Genomic DNA, 5,281 nt, shown 5'->3' on the forward strand with positions numbered 1-5,281 from the left:
GGAGAGCCTGGAGGACAAGCAATGGGATGGCATACATGGCCAGGGCTCACACGGTAGGAGCACAGGATGGCAGTCAGGGACCTCCGCTTCCAGTGATGCCGGGGCAGGGTCATTCATCAGGACTGTAGAGAGCAGACAAAGCAGTGAGCAACAGTCTTGTAAAGAAGGTTTGGAGCAGTTGCTGAGGAAGGCAGAAGAGGAAATAGGAGATCTAGAGTGGCGCTGATCTTACGTGGAATCTAGCCCTGCCTCACTAACCTACTGTGTGAGTTTGGCTCAGTTATCTAATTTTTTTTTTCATGTTATTCTCATCGGTGAAACGGTTAATAATAGCCACTGTGAATACTCTACATTATGATGAGGATTAAATCAGAAAGAGGTTGAACTTTCAGTGACACTGTTAGTAGCATTCTGGTTCTCACATTACCCAGCACTGGCACCCTGGTTTAGCAAACTGGTTCTAACTTCTCATTTTCTTATTCAAGCTTCATCTGGGCCATTTATCAAGGATTCATTTGTCTGACTGCATAGATTTGTTGATGGTATCCCCATTTCCCATTCAAATGTTAAGCCAGGAGGTATTCCCTTGCCCATTTAGTCTTAATCATTCCCAGAACATCCCAAATAAAGTCTGTTTTTTCTCAAAGAAAATAAAACACACGCATACCAAGACATTCTCAAAAATAGGCACTAAACAGACATATTTCTGCCAAGAATAATTTCTGTTCTACTCAAAACTGGTTTACAGGATTGTAAATTGAGATCAGCCTTTGCGTCTTACTCTATAGGGGCAATGAGTCAGGATTTCCTGAAATTAAGCAATCATGTAAAATGCATTAGTGGCTTCTAAAAGACCTTAGGTGCTTCCTTGTGCCAAGAAATTAACCTGTTTAATTCTTGGCATCTCTTTCATTTCCCCCAATGACTTAGTTAAGGTCCTTCCATCAGTCACAGAGTCAGTATGACAATGTAGCCAAGATGCAATGAAATTTTGTTTTCTAGAAACGTAAGTCTGGTAATGACTGCTGTGTATCAATGAGAAGGCTGGATTCTAAGTCTGAATAATTATTTTTTAGTCAAAACTACACTGGCCTCTAGTCCTAGTTCAATTCTTTGCATTGCTTAATCCAATTATAATCTAGTTTTGCCCCACTTCAAACAGTAATCTAATTATTAATCCTTTGTTCTCATTCTATTAATGTTTGAATTTTCTGTACTGATTTCACTTCTGTCTTAGAATACCTTTTGCTTTCAACACACCACTTTTTCTTAGTTCTCTTCTATCCTTCATTAGTTACTTCTCGTCTGCCTATTCCACAAATAATTGCAAGTTGTCCCTCACGGCCCCTTCTCTCTGCCCAGTGTTAGAAATTTAAATGGCATTAGGGGCCAGGCTAGGCAGGTAATACCAAGGTCAGATACAATTAATAAGGAGTGATAAGAACTCAGGCAAAGAGAAAAGGCATATTCCATGTAAAATCACCCACAGCTGAAAAAACTTTAAACAACCATCTTGGCTAAAATCCTTCCTATGGACTGGACTGGACAGCTGCTTTATGACAGCTGTTTTCAGAACTCAGGTCTTCCTGCCCAAGACTCCGAGGTTAGGACCCATTTACGGGGTGTTTTGTGTACCTGTTAACCCCTAAATCAGATAAGGCGATGGCACCCCACTCCAGTACTCTTGCCTGGAAAATCCCATGGACGGAGGAGCCTGGTAGGCTGCAGTCCATGGGGTCTCGAAGAGTCGGACACGACTGAGCAACTTCACTTTCACTTTTCACTTTCATGCATTGGAGGAGGAAATGGCAACCCACTCCAGTGTTCTTGCCTGGAGAATCCCAGGGATGGGACAGCCTGGTGGGCTGCCGTCTATGGGGTCACACAGAGTTGGACACGACTGAAGCAACTTTGCATCAGCAGCAGTAACCCCTATATAACAAAACAACATTCATTTCTGACTTTGAGTTCAGGGATCTTGTGTAAGTCACCCAGACCTGATTTGTTTTCTTTTTTTCAAGAAGGTATTAAATTTTCTATTGATTACACATCATAATGGATGATATACAAGCTTCATTCCTATAACTTTATCTGGTACCATAATTCAATTTAGATATATTGCATAGGATGTGACAACAATCATTAATAACAAAAAAAAAAAAAAAAAAAACCAACCCATGACTTTGCATGGGTGACTGTCTTAATGGTGAACTTCAGGTCACAACACAGTAACTGTCAGTTCAACAACACCAAGGTTCTGAAGACAGCAGCTTCTCCACCAAAGCAGGTTGTAAATAAATTTCAAGTGGAACCTGGCATCACCCTGAAGGAATTCTTACTTCACACTGTTGGGGTAGTTTACCAAAATGGCTTCAGAGTAAACTAACTTTACACAGCACATTAAAAAAAAAAAGACATTTATTCTGCATCATGATCAGACTATTACATTTAGAAATCAACAGCATGGGTGCAAAAAAAAAAAAATCTACATTAAAACCTTTTGTTGGAATGGTTTATACTTTCCACAGAACAGAAACTAAAATACAATTAAGTTTATACAATTGTTATAAATTAACTGTTATACAATTAAGTCACAAGTACAGTCCTTGAGTTTTTTGCCCATACACATGAGTATTGTCTAAAACATGTCTTCTTTGTAGCAGCTAGGCCCTGCCACCACTGTGCTCGGCTGAGTTCACACATCTGTTGTAACCTGTAGCTTCCCTGTCACTTCTCTGGCTCTCTTCTCCTGCTAAGCTTTGTTTCCTGGCAGTAATTAAAACCTCCTGCCACTGCCATAGCTCCTGCTGCTGCTGGAACCACCATAGCCACCTTCATTTCATGGTTTGGCGAAGTATTGGCCTCCACCACCATAGGGGCCAGAACTTCTGCCTCCAACGTTTCCTCCTTTCATGGGTCCAAAATTTGAGGATTAATTGTAATTGCCAAAATCATTGTAGCTTCCGCCACCTCCAAAATTGCTTCCGTCATTACCAAATCCGTTATAACCATCCCCACTGCCACCATATCCGCCACCACCACGGCTGCCAGCAAAGCCACCTCGACCACTGAAGTTTCCTCCACGCCCAAAGTTGTCACTCCCACCCAAACCACCTCCACGACCGCCACCAAAGTCTCCAGAACCACGTCGACCTCTCTGGCTGGATGAAGCACTAGCCATCTCTTGCTTAGACAGGGCTTTTCTCACTTCACAGTTGAGGCCATTCCCAGTGTGGTATTTCTGAATGACAATCTTGTCTACAGAGTCATGGTCATCAAAGAGTAGGAAAGCAAAGCCTCTCTTTGCCACTGCCTTGGTCAGTCATGATTTCAATCACTTCAGTTTTCCCATACTGTTCAAAATAATCTCTCAGGTGATGTTCTTCAGTGTCTTCTTTAATGCCACCAACAAAACCTTTTTCACAGGTAAGTGGGCACCAGGTCTTTGAGAATCTTCTCTTGAGACGGCCCACTTGGGTTCCACAACTCTTCCGTCCACCTGTGTGGCCTTCCTTTCACCTCCTCCACCGTGGCGTATGTGACAAACCCGAAGCCTCAGGGGCGCTTGGCGTTTGGATCCCTCCTTACCACACAGTCTGTGAGCGTTCCCCATTGCTCAGAACGGCTCCTCAGACCCTCATCGGTTGTTTCAAAGCTCAGTCCTCCGATGAAGAGCTTCCGCAGCTGTTCAGGCTCTTTGGGAGACTCTGACTCAGACATGACGGCAGTGGAGGTGGGATGGGGGGACTTCAACGATGCTTTCTCGGCGGCGTACACAGGCAGAAAGCCTGATTTATTTTTAATCTGTAAAACAAAATTCCTCAGAGGCTCACTTAAATTTCTTAATATGAGGCAAACATTTTGCTAAGTGACAATGACATCATTTACTTTAAGTTTTCCAAAGGGCCCTTTTCTATTTCTCTAACTTAGAATTGTCACCTCCATGGTACAGAAGTGTTCTCTCCCACCTGTGTCATCCACCCAGAGTTGATACCATCACATGACACTTGCGCAGAACTCAGGAGGGAATAGCATAGTCCATCTGAAAGGAAGCCCTCACCTTCTCTACCAAAGGTCTTTGTTTTTTATCCTCTGCCTGTACGGTTTGGAAAACTCTATTCTCTTGGACTTAGCACCACAAATAGTTATTTCTTTAACATTCTTTCTCAATGAAGTTCAATTTTCTATGAGAAAACTTGTTTTAAAGAAGAATCTGAATTAGAACTGTACATCTGAAGGTACTTTTTCTTGTACACTCAGAACAGACATTTAAAAAATTACAGCATTTTCTTGAGAAAGTTCTTGAAATGATGCACAGTCTTATAAAGTAATTTTCATGTTTGTTGAAGCTGCTACACAGACTCCAGAGGAATCCCTCTTGGGGGCAGAGACTAAGAAGACAGAGTTGCTTCTCCATAATATCTTAGCATCAGCTCAGCAGTGCCAGTTCAACTCAGCTCAAGAATCACTGGTCCTCATTTTGCAAGATTCTGAACAAGTGAAACAGTCCCTACTCGTAGTTTAAAATGAAAGAGGATCCAGGTTGTCAAGGTGACAGATAAAAAGAGACACAGGAAGAAGCACAAGGCCAAAGTTCAGTCTTCCCACCACCCTCCCACACTTGGCCACCATTTCCCCACCTCAATCCTCTCTGCATATTATAGATTAAAATACCACGCATTTTCATCAAGTCCTCTCTTGAAACAGTCACTCCATTTCCATCTTCCTCCAGCTCATCTGGCCAGTTCTTTCTTTCCCACTTCGTCTCTAACAATTGATGGGAATAAAATTCTGTCTCCTTACATGGGTGTTTTCTGCACAGTCCGCTAGAGTGTAAGTGCCACAAGAACAGAGACCCTGTGCCTATTATTACTATTATATTCACAAAGCTGAGTTGAGTGTCTGGCACAAGGGAGGTGCTTCATGAAAACTTGTTAAAGTAAATGGAGTGTTCATTACAGCACCATGTCTTTGTCGCAGTGATTCTCTCTACTCTTTCTACCCAGTATGTCCTCACTCTTCCTCTCCAAAATTCTCAAACCCACACTCATCTCTGATGGACTGAATGTTTGTGTTTCCCCACCCCAAATCCATATGTTGAAATCCTGACCCCCAATGTAAAGTTATTAGGAAATGAAGGCTGTAGGTCATGAGGGTAGAGCCCTGGTGAATGGGATTCAGTTCAGTTCAGTTCAGTCGCTCAGTCGTGTCTGACCCATTGTGACACTGTGAATCGTGGCATGCCAGGCCTCCCTGTCCATCACCAACTCCCGGAGTTCAC

The 5,281-nt window shown here is 42.7% G+C and overlaps 1 pseudogene; it reads right to left on the reverse strand.

Moving 5' to 3' along the window:
* Positions 1 to 2,537: 2,537 nt before the first annotated feature.
* On the reverse strand, positions 2,538 to 4,267 carry LOC133244343 (heterogeneous nuclear ribonucleoprotein A1-like; annotated as a pseudogene).
* Between the last annotated feature and the right edge of the window lie 1,014 nt (positions 4,268 to 5,281).

This window comes from Bos javanicus, chromosome 3 (genome assembly GCF_032452875.1).
Source record: "Bos javanicus breed banteng chromosome 3, ARS-OSU_banteng_1.0, whole genome shotgun sequence".
NCBI lineage: Eukaryota > Metazoa > Chordata > Mammalia > Artiodactyla > Bovidae > Bos > Bos javanicus.